The sequence below is a fragment of the Colletes latitarsis genome, chromosome 2 (genome assembly GCF_051014445.1).
Source record: "Colletes latitarsis isolate SP2378_abdomen chromosome 2, iyColLati1, whole genome shotgun sequence".
Taxonomy (NCBI): domain Eukaryota; kingdom Metazoa; phylum Arthropoda; class Insecta; order Hymenoptera; family Colletidae; genus Colletes; species Colletes latitarsis.
In genome coordinates this window covers 11161935-11180300 of record NC_135135.1, presented here as the reverse complement: position 1 = coordinate 11180300, position 18366 = coordinate 11161935, and the positions used below count along the sequence as shown (strand labels likewise).

Below are 18366 nucleotides of genomic sequence, written 5' to 3'. Positions count from 1 at the left end.
GTCTTCGGTAAATCTCCATAGAAGCCTGTTCATCATGAAAACACGAAACAATCTTTATCGTTTGGTAAACTTATTTTGCTCCACTCGCTGCGAACTACACTTGCGAAGTTACAAATTTCTCCCTTTTGATCTTCGACTTCTCAAGGAACGTTGATTTAATAACGAGGAAACTTATGGCGGGTCTGTCCTTCAGAGAATTCTATGAAAGTCTGTTCATTGACAAGATACTCAAGAATTTTCACTATTTGGAAAATACATTTTACAGAACTCGCTACGAATAAAGTCTAAGGTCGGTTCTCTGATTTTTGTCTTCTCAAAGAATAGGAATTTGATAACAAAGTGTATCCATTTTCCGTAGATTTCAATAGGACCCTGTTCATTACCAAGTTACTCAACAATCCCAAACTTTCTACAAACTTGTTCTGCTCTCATTGTTTTAAACAAAACTTGAGAAGAACCAGTCTGTCGCTTTTGATCTCTGACTTCTCGGAGAAAGTAGATTTAATAGTGAAGAAGTTTATATTAAATCTGTCTTTCAGAGAACTTCAAAAGAATCCACTGTCAAAGTACTGAACAAGTTTCACTTTTCGGCAACCGTGCTCTATAGAACTTGCTACGAATCAAATCTGTGGATAGGTCTGTACCTCTGATAAGCTACTAACAACGAAGGCTTTTTATCATCAAAATCCTCAAACGATCTTCACTTTTCGGCAACTTTATTCTGCTCCCGTAGCTTCGAATAAAGCCCAAGGACAGTTATGTTTCTTTTGATCTTCGACTTCTGAGGGAACACGAATCTGATAATTAGGAGGCCCGTGTTAGGTCTGTCCAACAGAGAACTGTCAAAGTACTCAAGAATCTTCAGTTTCCCGTAAGCTTATTCCGCTGTACTTGTTACGAGTGAAACTTGAGGGCAGGTCAGTGGAAAGGAGCCTTGTCCTTTCAGGGAACAGGAATGTAATAACGTGGAGACTCGGATAACGACGTAGCCGTCCTAACGGACTTCCGTGACTTCAATGAAATTTCGTAATCTACTTGCCGGTCGTTCACCGACTATATTTAATTCAACCGCCTATTTGCCGTGCTATTCTTAACCGGCTGCTCTAGAAATACACGCGGCCCGCTCTATATCGCCATCCGCGCCTGGGTCGTACACCCTTCGTTCATCGCAATCTGCACGGAGATGCAATAGTGTCTGTGTTGCGGGCACCGATGGTGTAGCGATGGGGTCGATCCGATTACGCGCAGTCTGCGAAGCAACCTGGTATCGCTTTCATGATACCGTGGCGTCATTACTTGACGGCTAAGCACCCAGACTGTCAAGCTTTTCAGCCTGAGAGACGGAACAGTCGGGATTCCCGATCGAACGCTTCAGCCACGACGAGTAGGCGTCGACGAAGCCGCTGTTCTCGTTTTCAACGACACGTGAATCGTTCCGCGCGTGCGAGTTCCTTGCGAACCGACACGAAACTACGTTTCTCGATAACACTATTAACATAAAATCAAACAAATATTTCATTTACTTTTGACACATTTTACGTGTCTTTATCTTTTCTTAAATCACGAAAATCATAGTTCAGGTCACCAAGTCCGCATAACTTAAATCCTTCCTCGTCAGAAAAATGTGATCTTTGCTCGACAAACTCTAATCTTGCTTGTTTGTGGCGGTAGTAGCGGTTGTTTCATCGTTTTATGTTTCTTGAACTTTTTATTGTTCTTTGCACGGTCCTTGCGTTTGTTTTCACACCAGCTTCTGCTACCACTTGTCTTATTGTCAACGTAGAGTTGAAGCTTGTTTTAAAATGGCCCGTCATTCATTTAATTGTGGTAATTTTAGTTTCATAAATGGAAAATCTGTTTCACTCGCAATATTCTCTTTGGCGTTAAACTATTAATATTAATCATTTTCTTGCGTCATACTGTTCACGCTGCTTGTTCAACAGAAACTGTCTTCCAAAAGTTTAAAAAACTTGTCTCGCGACTAAAACTACCCCAAATTTAAAGATTAAAACCTCCCTTTTACAAACCATTCGCTTAAAAATTGATGCATCATGTTTTCGTAATTTGGTTGTACTTTGAATGAGCAGTGTCGGTACTGCAATAGCCAACGCCAAAGTATTAAATCAGATCTATCATATTTGTAGAAAATGAGACATTTGTTCCAGATAGAACATTTCTGCTTTCAATTCAAATTCGTATTCAACTTCTAAATCATACGTGTCTTATAATACTCAATAAAGTGAAGAATTAATTTTCAAACTTGTCCACTACTATTCTTTATAGAGTGAGTGTCCTCTATAAAGTGGGCGAGTGATAAGTTAATATGAACAAAATGAGCAGTAGGTTGGCACACTTTTGTACAATCTTGTACTTCTCAGGCATATTCCTTCCATTTTCTCATTTATTTCAAAATAACTTCTAAATTCCTATCATTATTTAACTCAATAAGTTTGTCAAATAGCTTTGCATAATTGAGTCGTGTGTTTGTCGTTTCTAAATTCCATGAACTTTCTATAAGCAACAGACAACTCTTAATATTTCAACAATCTTGAAACCTGCTCTTAAATACCTTGAATCTGGCAACTAAATATCTGTATATGCAAGAGATACGTATTCTTATACAAGGTGTTCGGCCACCCCTGGAAAAAATTTTAATAGAGGATTCTAGAGGCCAAAATAAGACGAAAATCAAGAATACCAATTTGTTGATGGTGGCTTCGTTAAGAAGTTATTAATATTTAAAGTTCCGCCAGTACTGAATTTTTTTCTCGAAAGTGGGTAGGATTTCGGGGGTATGTCTATTCACCAAAAATGATTGTAATTGACTCCCGTAATCGAAAATAATTTTTTTAGAATTAATTAAAAATTTTTTTTTTCGTCGAAAAATTTAGGCACCTACCCCCTTGTCGATTTTTCTTAAAAATTCCTTTTTCATTTTTATTAACTTTGTTTGACATCCTACAGAAAAGTTATCTAATACTTTTTTGTAGGTTCCCATGAGCTCTGCTTCAGAAAAAAGTTTCATTGAAATATATTCACAATTGTAGGAGTTATGACTGTTTGAAAATTGGACCATTTTTATGGGGTTTTTCTCATTTTGCGAGGTCAGGGACCAACTTTTTGAATATTTTTGCAATTTGTACATATTCTCCATCAAAAGACGCGTAGTTTGCTTTTTTAAACATTAAAATCGTCCAATCCGTTCAGAAGTTATGACGTTTTAAATATACGCACGAAATTTTGGAGTGACATTTCTGGCCTGAAATTATATTTTCGGTAAGGAATTATTTTCTCGAAAATGGTTAGGATTTCGAGGGTATGTCTATTGACCAAAAATGATTATAATTGGTCCCTACAATCAAAAATAATTTCTTTAGAACGATTTGAAATTTTTTAATTTTGTCGAAAAATTTCACACCTTCTCGAATTTTTTTCTCGAAACTGGGTAGGATTTCGGGGGTATATCTATTCGTCAAAAATGATTATAATCGACCCTTGCAATCGGAAATAATTTTTTTAGAACGATTTGACAAATTTTCTTTTTCGCCGAGAAATTTCACCACCTACCCGAATTTTTTTCTCGAAGGAGGGTAGGATTTCGGGGATATGTGTATTCATCAGAAATGATTGTAATTGACCCCCGCAACCGAAAATAATTTTTCCAGAACGATTTGAAATTTTTTAATTTATTTTTTAATAACTTTTTAACGAAGCCTCCATTAGCAAATTGGTATTCTTGATTTTCGTCTTATTTTGGCGTCTAGAATCCCCCATTAAAATCTTTCCCAGGTATGGCCGAACACCCTGTATATATAAATGTATCCACAATGAGTCAGTGTTTCGAGCCGTGCATAAAAGCTTGGAGGGCGGCAGGTTGAGTATCATGGCTGCCCTAAGTCACCAGTGTTTAGGATTTCAGTAGACAATTTCAAAGACGGTTTGTGTGGAAGAGAAATATCGTGGGATTGTTTATTCCATCTTACGAGGATCGCAACGGAGTCGGCACTTATTGACGTTGGGTGACTGTTTCTCCCACCCAGGATAAACATCTCTACCGAATGTTTGCCAAGAAGTTTACCAGCTTACGCTCAGCAATCAGGAAACATGCCATTGCGAATGTTTCATCGATTAATTACGCGACATCACGGTCAAGATGATGCTACATCGTTGGAAGATTGTCCCGTCGCTTTGATTCGAGGAGTTCGATAACGCGGCATCGATTGAACGCTGTCTAATGCGCTAATTGGACCATACATGTATAGTTCATCCTCAAAGCATTGCGACAACCGAGGATTCGAAACGGTAAACGGTTACTCCGATAGCGTCCGTTGAAAGATGACAGGTTTGCCCGGTGCGTAGACGACACAGATGCCTGTGCACGCGTTATCACCTTGGGAGGTAATATATTATCGGAAATGAATCAATATATCGACTCGTTGTTGTATGCTCCGAGCTCGACACTATGAAAACGTACACCACCTCGGGGATTCGTCGCGTTTCTACCAAGGGCAAGGTCGTTTACATGTAATTTGTCTGCTCCAAGTCCTGACCAACCTGAAATCCAGCTACACGTGACAGTTGGTTCGCCAAGCTAAACCCTAACTCATCGTCTGACCGAATGGCGTCTGGTCGCTTCCGAATCACGAAAGTTCTGGTAACGGTAAAAGCGTATCTATGAAATTGGGACACGTGACAGGAGAATCATAATCGAGGATGTCTCCAGGAATTAACCGAATCACGCGAGAAGCGCAGTTCGATAAGACAGAGTTCACGGTGAGAGTGGTAGTATGACGTTCGGAGAAATTATTACGCTATTATCGCGAGGACTATCGCTCTGATCTAATATTACACGTACGTATGCGTTTCGCCTTGACATGTCGCAATGGCGGTCGCAAGAACAAGGACACCCAACGCGGCAGGATAACATCGTACCGGATAGGCTACGGCCAAGTACACGTCCTGACGATTTCTATTTTTATGCCATTTTCTGTTGTTCGGTACCGTTCGATTGCCGTGTTGCACGATTAGGATCGATCTGCCCGCTCTATCCTCGTCCTCACGTGACTCCGTGCGAAACCCGACGACGTGACAGAGAACACGTTCGATTTTTATCGTTTCGATTCATCGTGTCGGCGGTCTTCGCTCCAAAGAGCTTCGGGATCAACGAACGAAACGATTACCAACCGATTCGTAACTGTAAACTAAATACAGAAACGTGGCGCATCCTTTATGGATCGATGTAATATCAATTGATTGTAATGACGCTGAAAGGTAAACACCAACCACTATCGCGTAAACGAAATATTGTAACCAAACAAATGGATATATGGTCCCATTGCGGCGATCAAGTTCATCAAATCATCGAGAGTAAACATAACGCGCCGGGTAGAATTATTGTGCGCCGTTGTACACATCGAACCATTCTTTCCCATTATTTCAACGATCGTAAGTCAAGATTTTATCGGATTTTAAGAGGTATGGAAATTCGATGCAATTAACCGCTTTTAAGGCAACTTAAGTGATTCCCAACTTCAATGATCGATTGTCCGGTAACAACCGGGGTACAGAAAACGTGCGGCATAAAGTTCCCGATAACGTTATTCCACTTTTAATTACTTGCCTGACCGTGAGATCGTTACTTCGAACCAGTTCACTTTCTGATAATTCGTTTGACGAAGCCGGGACGTCAAGATCAAAACAAATACGATCGAACCGCGCGCGTAAACACTAAGAACCGACAAAGGCACCAGCGAATCGTCGGAACAAAGGACGACGCGGACTTCTTGGAGCATCGAGAGGGACAAATTTCTTCCATCATCGAGCCCTTACTGTATCGCAATTGGCACACGTAGCTTTGCCGAGTCGATCCGTTTCCACAGAACAAATGCACACCTCGTACTTGAAACCGTCTACATAGAAGTCGTCGTTCATCTTCGACGAGGGTGAATCGTAACCTTCGATCGTTTACCAAAGGTCTCGCACTCGGAACTAGCAACTAGATGACACTATGATCATCGCGGTGCACTTACGTCGTCGTTTGCTGGCTCCTCGACGGTACTCGTGATCGCGCGTGCTTGCCAGCGAAGCGTGGAACGACGACGTACAAGAACCCGGGGAAGAAAGTGCGTCGAGTACGAGGAGAGATCACGAAAAAAGAGACCGCCTGCGCCGGCGACACGAGCGTCCCTCGTGCGCTCAGCTCAGCCGAAACATCGCCGAGCCGCGACTGTGTTGGCGGTGTACCGGCGGCTGCACTGCGCGCCTGCAGCAATGCAAACCGCGCAAGAGCTCTGGTTCGTGACCGCTCGTGTCAGATCGGCCGTTTCCGGACCCCGTCGACCGAACACTCCGCCACCCGCTCGACCTCGATGCTTTTTGGCGGTCTACGATGCACTTGCGCGCATGTTCCACGCGCAGGGTTGTATCTATGCAGAGGCTCCGATGCGTACTGCGCACGCGCTGTACACAGGGTTGTATCTACATAGGGGCTCTGTCACAGGAATCACTCGATTCGAAGAACACCGCGAACCTACGGTACGAGCGCAGGGTTGTATCTATGGTCAAGATCCCGCGGATCGGACATTCCTGAACAGAAATTTAAAAGGCTCAAAAAATAACTCTTATACAGGGTATTTGGCCAACCCTGGGAAAAATTTTAATGACAGATTCTAGAGGGCAAAATAAGACGAAAATCAAGGATACCGATTTGTTGATTGAGGCGTCGTTAAAAAGTTATTAACGTTTAAAGTTCCGCCTGTAGAACGGCAACGCGTGATAGTGGTTCTCAGTCACAAAACTGTAAGGCTGTCGATACGTCGGTAAGCAGAATTTCTCATGCTGAGTGAGAACCATTATCGCATGCACGCAGCTGTTCGCAGATTGCCGCTCTACAGGCGGAACTTTAAAGGTTAATAACTTTTTAACGGAGCTTCAATCAACAAATTGGTATTATTAATTTTCGTCTTATTTTGGCCTCTAGAATCTCCCGTTAAAATTTTTCCTAGGAATGGTCGAACATCCTGTATAAAGGTTTTGACTTAAACGATTATGAAGAAGAATACCAATCAACATCAATTTTGGTTACGGTTCTATAGAACTAATATTTTATCGGCTCTGAAACGGTTGTATATCGATTATCTTTAAATCATCGACCAATTTTATAATCGACACTCATTTCATGGACGATTTTTATCGGTCATGTATCTAATATTGCATTTACCGATATAGAGAGTGTTAAAAAATATGTGGAATTTTATTTATTTACATAGTTCATTGACATCGTCGTAAATATTTACGTTTCTTCTTCCTCAGGAACTTCCATTACAAACTATTTCTGAATTATAAATTTATGAGAATTGAAATTTCCGGTTAATCTGCTTAAACTTAATTCGATCAATTATCAACTGTTTTTAGAGACGGTTCGTTAATCGAATTGTTATGGATACTTTAGGACAGCTTTCTATATTAACATTGTAGACAATAGAGAGGCATATACAAAAAATAAAAGAGAAGAGTACCACGGTCAAAATATTCCAACAGCTGTACGGGTCTCAGACTTAAAAATAGCGATAGAATGCAAGAAGAAATCTAATGTCTCAGAAAAGTTATTAGCCAATGAGCAGATTCTATTAAATGAATCAGAGGTAAAAAGTCTAGAAGAATAAAAGGAAGGACGAAACAATCTATACGACCTCGTTGGTCGGGAAAGAACATTAAAATGGATAAAGGCAGTGACCTGAGGATTGCTTACCTTCTCATTGATCATTTTATTCACTACCAACGAATAAAATTTTTAAATTCGTTCGTGAACTAGCTCTTCGCCGCGTTTTTTGCTCATCTAAATGCCGGTTTAAAAAATTCGTTATTGGATTCTGACTTATAAAGAAAACGTAAATGAAAGATAGTTTACAAATTAATCTAAGATTTGAATTCGTCGTTTGCAAATAAAATTTGCCCATTCTGGTCACGGATATAGCAACCTCGTTCAGATGAGTAGACAGAATAGGACAAATTTTATTTAAAAATGCTTGATTTGCTCGTAAGCTAGCTTTTGTCCACAGCTTTACTCGCCTGAATATTAATTTAAAAAATTCTTTAATAGATTCTAATTTATAAATGTAATTATGAATGAAACGTATATAGAAGTTAACTAATCAATCTAAAATTAAAATTTGCCCAACTCAGCACGTAAAACATTTTTGGAAGCTTTTCCGCAAGTTCGATCGATCTTGTTTCTCGTTTATTTTTTTCGCTTAGAACAAAACAGCGTTAACCAAATTTGCAATTGATTTTCTGGTCTAGATGTGTTATAAAACTCAGCTTTTTTATCTTTATTTTCTTAAAGTATACGTCTTTGAAAACATGACTGCGGAAGGATTTGTTTCAATTTGTAAAATTGACGACGTTACAGCTGTTTGAAGAGTACAGTTTATAGCTGTAGCGTACGGTCGCAAAACTTTAAACGTGTTTTTCCCGAAACCTCATTTCTTGAACTGATGTGCACAATATCTCAAATTCTCTAGTTAAATGAATGGCTTGAAATTTATATAAAATCTTCAGAAGATATATCACTATTACATGAAGCACGGATTTGTTAAAATATCCAATTTCTCATACTTTTTGTGCCAGTTATTATGAAAGTGGCTTAAGTCATATATTTTTCATATTATATATATGAAAAATATTATTTTCATATTAAAATATTGAATACTTTTATATGAAAAAGATTGTGGCTACTATTTGAATATAAATCAAAATGAATCTGTTAGAAAATTGATATAAAAATATTTTACCGACCCGCCTCCCCCCTCCCCCCCCCCCCCACCCCAAAATTCCAAAGAACCACTAAAAAATTGCCTTCTAGGCTAGAATACTCCCTTAGCATGTTCTCAACTTATTCTCTGTTCGACACTAATCAAAATAAACTGGACACATATCAAACCTACTGTCCTTTACGATGTACGCCATAAAACGTGTGTTAAACAAAACTACTAACAATTACATCCTGCGGAATAACAACATGAACAATCGTATAGCTCTAAAATATTGAATATTTTTATATGAAAAAGATTGTGGCTACTATTTGAATATAAATCAAAATGAATCTGTTAGAAAATTGATACAAAAATATTTTACCGTTTCCCCTTGAAAATTCCAAAGAACCACTAAAAAATTGCGTTCTAGAGTAGAGTACCCTCTTAGCATCTTCTCAACTTATTCTCTCATCGACACTAATCAAAATAAACTGGACACATATCAAACCTACTATCCTTTACGATGTACGCTGTAAAACGTGTGTTAAACAAAACTACTAACAACTATATCCTACGGAATAACGACAAACATGAACAATCGTATAGCTCTAAAATATTGAATATTTTTATATGAAAAAGATTGTGGCTACTATTTGAATATAAATCAAAATGAATCTGTTAGAAAATTGATACAAAAATATTTTACCGTTTCCCCTTGAAAATTCCAAAGAACCATTAAAAAATTGCGTTCTAGAGTAGAGTACCCTCTTAAATAAATATTAGAGACGGTGGGTCGAGAATGGATTAGTTTACAAATTATGAATTTGGTCCTGAATGGCCATGTACTCGTCGCATTTTGCGAGTGGTCGGTTGGGGCCCCAGGAGTCGATTATCCGTGGTTGCGAGAGTACCACCGAGTGGCCGTGCAACTGGCTACGTGACGCAATGCGTGAAGCACCGTACAACCACCGATCGAAGCAGTTCTGTCGGCGTAGTGGCCGGGTACCCACTGAGGTTGTACGAACACCGTCGGTGATTCCTGCCGACGATGCTGCGCTACTGCTGCCAGAGGATCGATAAAGGGAGGAGGGATAGAACCACCCCGGGAAGAAACGAGGGAATCTGCGCCCTCTCTCCCCCGTTTCTCTCTGGGCATACTCTCCTCGCCCACAACGCATGACTGTTTGGTAGATCCGCTGATGCCGGTCTATTCTCCGGTTCCCTCTTCCACCTGGCCTACCCTCCTTTCCCCTTTCTACTCTACTATCACTGCTTTTTTTTCTGTTCTGTCTCTGGAATACTGGTTTCATCTCCCTTGGGACGTGCCGGTGCGATATTAGGGTTAGTGAACTTTGGATCGACATACATAAGCGTCCGCGTAGGTATAGCGCCGAGCGGACGACTTCGCAATAATGAAACCTCTGTTTCCAATTCTCCTTTTCTGGTATTTCCTTTGCTTCGTACAGTTTCGAGCAGGGTAACCGTTATAACCTAAGAAAAGTTATGGTTTAACGATTATTTATTTATTTGTTATTTCGTTTGACGGGAAGAAACGAAATAATAGTCGGACACTCGATACGTCTTATAACTGTTCAGTCTCCTAAGAAATTTCATCGTTGTATTTGTGAAAATGGATAGGAAAAATAAAAATACTTCGTTCAATGCCCCTTTGCTCCCTTCCTTTCCGTAGGCCTCGAGCAGGAGCATAACATCGCATAAAATAACGTTCAACGAATCCTGCAGTGGCATCCGAAGATTCAATGTATCACTTTCTATCCGGACAGTGTAGTCCGTAACGCTGAACGTTTCTCTTAAATAATTCAGCAACAATTTATCAGGAAACACTTGCTTTCTGTCAACCGTGGTAACTTACGGGAAAATAAATGATTCCACGTGGGGAAAGTAGACGGAATAAAGGGCGAACAGAAGCACGCCATTCGCTGGCGATTCGCGTTCCGAGCATCGTGTAACCACAGAATCTGATGGACCTTCGAATTCCATTGACGAATTTGACATTTTCCATGTCGTGGCACGAACGTTCCGCGCGTTTGATCGCAGTTTCGACCAATTTTATCAGTTAGATCGAGCAAGGCGAAACAGTAATCACAATGGAATCGTGTTATTTACACGAAGAGGTTGGTTCCAATGCGGAGGAAAGGTCAGGGCAGCTACGCCCTCGCACAGTTGGTCCATGCTTCCATCAACGTCGCAAATTAGTCTGTTATTTGCAATCTGCTGGCTGTGTGTACAACGCGTTGCTATAGAATCGACGCACAGTGGACCGGATTCCTAAAAACACGAACTAACGTCAAGCTTTCGACTTCGTTGAAAAGCCGTGAAACTTTAGACACAGGTTTCTACGTGTATAGATTAAATCTAGACGCGTATAAAAGTCACCTAGAATTTTTTTCAATTGCTTTGATAACGAGAAAAAACTTTCTTTTAAAATCGTTGTGGTATTAACAAATGGCCTTTTGGAAATGGTTAAGAAAAGAAAATAAAGACGATATTTTAAGCTTTTTAAATTATACGTTCCTAAATTTTTACTGTTTTCTCGTTTCATAATTTAGAACTATAAAACAGAATTCAAATAAATGGATACCTGAGACCTTACGTAAAATAACCACACAAAAATTATTTGCCGTTACTTGCATCTCTAAAAGTTATAGTAACATATGTTAGGACAATTATAGCAGGGATGATATACTCTAAATAATAAAAATAGTCACTAACAGTTAAATCGAGATTTTTTAAGTAAATTGTTATTTTAGAACTTGATCGTCTAAATGTTATCGAATTTATTTCGCAATGTATTTTCTTCAATTTTCACTCGTGGCGTTTAAAGATAAAAGGTCAAAATATACATAAAAAAAATTTGAAAAAATTGATAATCGATAATAATTGATATAATTGATAATACCTGAAACCTTACGTAAAATAACCAGACAAAAATAATTTGTATTTACTTACATCTCTAAAAGTTATAGTAACATATGTTAGGACAATTATAGCAGGGATGATATACTCTAAATAATAAAAATAGTCACTAACAGTTAAATCGAGATTTTTTAAGTAAATTGTTATTTTGGAACTTGATCGTCTAAATGTTATCGAATTTATTTCGTAATGTATTTTCTTCAATTTTGATTCGTGGCGTTTAAAGATAAAAAGGTTAAAATATACATAAAGAAAATTTGAAAAAATTGATAATCGAAAAGCGTATCAAGTTGTCCCGATCTCCCCTACTTTTCGCTTCAGCGTTTGGGATGGGACGATGGCGCGCTCGGCTGCACAGGGACGATTCGAGGAAGTCCGATAAACCGGCGAATAAAGAAGGAGCCGTTGATAATGGTACATTATGAACGAAGCTCCGAGGGACCGTCTGGTTTGTGTGTCGCAGCAATTCAGTGCATGCCTGTAACGAGTACGAGTTTTTGACGTACCCTCGAAATAACGAGGCCTCCGAACAAAAATGCAGAGGTTCTTGTGCGCCTGGGCTGCTACCGAAAGAGTGTCGTTACGTAATAATATCTCTGAAAATTCAACGTGTTACTGCTCCCTCGCGCGAGGGTGTCGCGAACAGGCAGCTTAATACTCTCAAGAGTACACTACTCCTTCTCTCCCCTCTATCTCTGCCGTTCCTCTCGGAATATGAGCGTGTTTCTTGCGCCGGTTCGAGCCGCCGCAGCCCCCGTGCTACTTTCATTCTGAAAACGATGCTAGTACCCTAATCCGCGAACGTTAAACGATCGATTTACGAGAGTGAAATACAATACATCCTTGAATCGCAGCCAGGAGCTCCGAGCAGAACCGTTTTTCGTGACGTTTGACCCGCTTCTATTGGACGAACGTGACGTCACCGCGGGGAATGTCAGATCAATGGTCCCCGAGGGTTGGTTGCACTGCTTTACCACCGTCACCATCCTCCGCATAACCGTCGGATCCTCGCAACGGGCACGTGCACACTGACGTCCCACACAGAATTTCAACGCGACAAAAACTGCAAAAAGCACCCACGACGACGAATGTCAGGGAACGTGCTTCGCCCTTCGTTAATACCAAGAATTTCGTGTCCGCATCACGTGCCCGCCCATATTGCAATCTCATCATCGCGTTACCTTCGTAGCCTCAATTAGTAGGACCTGTCCATAAAGATGCAGTAAATGGGAAGGCAAGCAACGAACGTGGCCGTCGAGCACTCTAAAAAATCGACAGTACGCGATTGTAAAATATTCCAGGCTAGACCCAGTTGCCACTCTCCCGAAATGGGGACAGTTTCGCTCGGATAGCACGTTCGTTCGCGAGTTCTATATTATGACAAAAGGATCTGTTGTCTGTGATACGTCAACCTTTCTACCTATCGATGTTGACTCTGGTTAAATTGATATTCTAGCGACAATGGCCAAGATTTACTCAAACAAATTGTTTCTCTCGCAGTTCTTTGGGCACCTCTTACCTAGGGGATCCTCCAATCCAAGCATCTGTCATCGATGAAACCCCAAACCAAGCTTCATACTGTCAACGACGATTTCACGTCTAATTATGACTGAACAATTCCACTGAGAAAACCCATTTCTCCGTAACATCTTTGCGTATCTTTTACTAAGAGGATCTGTTCTCAATGACATCCTAACCCAAGCTTCGTACTGTCAACAACGACTCTTATCTACTTAACTTACTATCCCAGTGACAGTGGCCAAGTTTTGGCGGATCAGTTTCGCTCAAATAACCCATTCCTCTTCCGTTGCATATCTTTTGTCAAGATCTATCCTCAATAATACACCCACTCTAGCTTCGTACTGTCAACAACGACTCTTATCAGCCTAGACTACTACCGTAGAGCACAAGTTTCTTGGAACGATGCGACTGAAATAATCCCGTTCCTCTATAACTTGTCTGCATGTCTTTCACCAAGTTTTCAAAAACACCCCCCGACCCAAGCTCGCGATTTATCTAGGAAAATTGGTATCCTCGTGACAGTCAAGTTTTGTCGTTACGTTTTTAATAACTCCACAGCGAAGTAGTTGATCGCCGAGCGATAATTCTTTCTTAAGCTCGTCGCGATCCAGATTAGAAGGAGCTGAACGAGAACGGTTGGTGCTTGGTCGATGACACGGTTCGAGAATCGTTTCGACTGGGACTGGCGAATCCTCCGGAATGAGCGCCACTGGCGTGACGTCACAGAAGTTCAATGACGTCATAGCCCGTTCGATACACCGCGATCTGATGGTGGGGGTTAGTTCACCGAGACGAGAGCAAAGAAGAGCACGACCCCGCCAGGGAGGAAACGAAGCTCTGGAGCGTCAGACGAAGAGGAACCAACGTGGAATGAGAGACTTTTCACACCGTTGCTAGTGAATGCCACTACTACACACGATTCGCATATCGAAGAACTAGGCTGACGTATTTGTCCACGCTCTCGGGATAGTTTGTTATGTCAATACTTCGTATTCAATCTATTCCCCAAAAAAAGAACCCGAATTGTCTCGATTCTCTACACCTCCAAAAGTAACTGATATTTTTGTGATTTTTTTTTAAATCTATCGTTAAATTAACGTTTTTGTACCAAATTACGTTTGGTTTTTGAAAAAGATTGTACTATCTAACCATTGATAAACACTAATAACGAGGTACAAATTGAAAGGTTCTCAAGAAACAAAAATTTTCCACTGTGCCAAACCTAGTGTGACACTAAAATAATTGTTGGATACCGAATGTATAATTGATACATGTTGAGAGTAGAATTAAATCGGACTTCAAGAATGTAACTTCAGAGTTACGCTGGGTAATAAGGGGTTAAATTATTGAAAACAATCTTTTTATGTCTATGCTTTCTATTATTTAATACTTAATGTAGAATCTTGTTAATCTTGTTAATTTGTTTATATCTTGTTCAGCACCTGATCCACTCATGCGATTCCAAGAAAAAGCTAATTCTTTAACGTACGAGTTCACTCGCTACTTAATTAAAAATTTGAAATTCTCGTTTTTCCCCTCTTGCGCCTGGCCACCCATAAATAATGCACGAAGCCTGTGTCCATGGCCGCCACGCATGAGTTACCCTTGTGCAAAATTTTACGAAATCAGCCTCTACTAAAAAGTAGTTGAATAAAACCAAAAATTTCAACGGTTCATTTCACGGTTCAATACAATTTATTACAAAAAATTAAATAACAATAATTTTAGAGAATTGCAAAAAGATTTTATAAGTAAATGTCAATTTATATAATAACATTAATTACTTTGGATTTTAAGCAATTTTGAACAATTTTAACGTTACGAACAAAATTATAACTTTCAATTAATCGATCAGAATACCACCCTGTTGATTTACTATCCCTGTAAGGTGAACAACCTGCACGAAGCGACCCTGTCTGGGTTAGAAAGAACATGAATTATAATTGCAACAGCTTTTTATCATTGTCACATAAAACCCACTCTGTGTTTCTTGTATTCTAATATTTGTTTTACATCTTAATATAAATTATATATATTAACTTTTGCCGTTCCAAACAAACATACTTTTTTATTACGGTGCCTAGCGATGAAAACTTACTATTATATACGTAGGAAATAAATTCACTAAAAAGAATTAATCAACTTATAACGATAAAACTAAAAAGAAAACGTGTACTCGACGAGATTAATATTAAATACTCAGGGGTTGTAATCGTTGCTTAGCTCGAGTGAAAAACAGGGGTATCGATGTAAGGTTAATGTAACCCATAGCAACTTGCATAGGTCGCTTACGCTAAAGTATTGAAACAACAATTAATATTAAAAACGGAAATGCAATCGATAAATTACAAGTTTTAATCCTTGTTCTAATGGCAACTTGGTTAATACGTGATATTATGTAAATATAAGGTTATTTATGTTTATTCTACAGCATTAGCTTTTGAAGTAATGGTTGCAATCACTGTCCGTACGTAATGCATAAAAGATTTTACTGAAACCTCTTTTCGGCGAAACGTTACTAGAGATAAAGAGTGGCTGGTGTCTGCGACATATTTAATCCTCACAAGCAGCAAAACCCAAGAGGAACATACTTTTACATTTGTAAGTACTCACTAGCAAATTCAGTGGATGAAATACGTTCAAAGTTTGTGCCGCGAGAAGAAGAGATCGCGATAGTTAACTTCCACCCTCGTTCCACAATTATCGTGTTCTTGCTTCGCAATCATTCTTCCTCGCGTCTTTTAATTGTCCAATCACTCGATTTCTATTCTACACTACTACCAATCACTCTTATCACTCTCACACTAGAGTTGTTTTATTACAAAATTTATGTTTCGAATAACTGAGAACATAATTTACTGATCAATTTCAAATGTGACTTATTTTATTCATTATTTTATATTTCTTCAGGGACTGAACCTAAAATTTCAATTCTTTTAATTGATATACAATTAACTTGTCTAAAAAAAGGGAAATTTTTCTTTCAAACTCTATACACGTTTCGATTCTCCATTTTGTTACCTTGAAAACGGGTTCCATACCAACGTAAACTATTTAACTTCGAGAAAATAGCTTGCAATCACATGAGTTAACAAGATTAATTACAGAATAATAAAGAGAATCGACATAAAAAAATTACTTTCTGTAATTTAAAGATATCTCGATACGTTCGTTAGAAAGTTCAACTCAAATTAGCAATAGCTTTTCCACAAAAAAAATTCAAAAATATGAGATACTTTTAGAGCTGTTACATTGAAGAATCCCCACTTGATGACAAGTAAAAGTTAAAGTGAATGGAAATTCGGACGTACGTCTTGTCCGTTTATAGTTTTTGCAGAATTTGCTGTGGATGACGTGTACGACATGACATTCCGCCTTCTAATGACAAAGGTTCATCTACCTTTGTATAGTTATTTGCACAGTTAACTGATCTAAAAAGAAGGGAAATTTTTCTTTCAAACTCTATACACGTATCGATTCTTCATTTTGTTACCTTGAAAACGGGTTCTATACCAACGTAAACTATTTAACTTTGAGAAAATTGCTTGCAATCACATGAATTAACAAGATTAATTACAGAATAATAAAAAGAATCGACACAAAAAATTATTTTCTGTAATTTAAAGATATCTCGATACGTTCGTTAGAAAGTTCAACCCAAATTAGCAATAGCTTTTCCACAAAAAAAATTCATAAATATGAGATACTTTTAGAGCTGTTACATTGAAGAATCCCCACTTGATGGCAAGTAAAAGTTAAAGTGAATGGAAATTCGGACGTACGTCTTGTCCGTTTATAGTTTTTGCAGAATTTGCTGTGGATGACGTGTACGACATGACATTCCGCCTTCTAGTGACAAAGGTTCATCTACCTTTGTATAGTTATTTGCACAGTTAACTGATCTAAAAAGAAGGGAAATTTTTCTTTCAAACTCTATACACGTATCGATTCTTCATTTTGTTACCTTGAAAACGGGTTCCATACCAACGTAAACTATTTAACTTTGAGAAAATTGCTTGCAATCAGATGAGTTAACAAGATTAATTACAGAATAATAAAGAGAATCGACACAAAAAATTATTTTCTGTAATTTAAAGATATCTCGATACGTTTGTTAGAAAGTTCTACCCAAATTAGCAATAGCTTTTCCACAAAAAAAATTCATAAATATGAGATACTTTTAGAGCTGTTACATTGAAGAATCCCCACTTGATGGCAAGTAAAAGTTAAAGTGAATGGAAATTCGGACGTACGTCTTGTCCGTTTATAGTTTTTGCAGAATTTGCTGTGGATGACGTGTACGACATGACATTCCGCCTTCTAATGACAAAGGTTCATCTACCTTTGTATAGTTATTTGCAGTACAGTGTCAAAGGCTGTCGTTATCGCAGTTATCGTCGTGAGCAGAGGTTATTCCTCCAGGAAGAGCTGGCCGCGATAAATCAATGGAAGTTCCCGAGAAGCTTGCACGAGCACGTGAATGTGGAATAGGATGGCGCAGCGTGAGAGTGCCGTGTCGGGTGATTCTAGAGCACGAAGAAGAAGCTCGTCGAGTGGATACCGAGTCCCGAAGAGGCAACTGGCTCGTTTCTAAACGAGGATTTTCTCGGCAACGTCGACGTACACATACATATGTAGCTATATCGAAGCGACCCCGAAAACTGAGGCGACCGAGGTGGAGTTTTTTTTTTTTCTTTTTCTTTCATCGCTGCGCCTTCATCCGCGAGAAACCAACTTGAAGGATACTCTTCGCCGTTCATCTTCCCCTATCCAAAGAACACGTTTCAAAGTTTCTTTAGTGCCGTCGGTGAAACGAGATTCTGGCGTTTGAAACGGCCGGTGCGTTAACGAAAGCACGCGTTGACTTTCCAGGGAATCAAAGACCGAGCATACTCTGAAGAGGATAGGACGAGATTCAGCAGCCGGATACCAATTCGATTATCATCCAGCCGAATTGTGGCTTCTAACTACCTATGCCGCGTGTTTCGAATTTTATTTGAAGGGCACAGCGAACGAAATTTTTCGAATAATACGATCATTTGCCGACTAACGTTCATTTATTCCATATATACAGAGTGTTACACATGTTTCCGTATACGCTTCAACAGCGTGTTCTACAAGTAAAACTAAGATTAAAATGTATTGGGTTGTTCGG

General features: G+C 39.2%; 1 protein-coding gene across 2 annotated transcripts in view; it reads right to left on the bottom strand.

Moving 5' to 3' along the window:
* Nucleotides 1-6242, bottom strand: part of LOC143351724 (uncharacterized) — an 88460-nt gene extending 82218 nt beyond the window's left edge. For both annotated transcript variants that reach the window (XR_013081802.1, XM_076783553.1), the window contains exon 1: nt 6030-6242. The gene's annotated coding sequence lies outside the window, so the exon portion shown is untranslated. The remainder of the gene's footprint in view (nt 1-6029) is intronic.
* Nucleotides 6243-18366: the final 12124 nt, after the last annotated feature.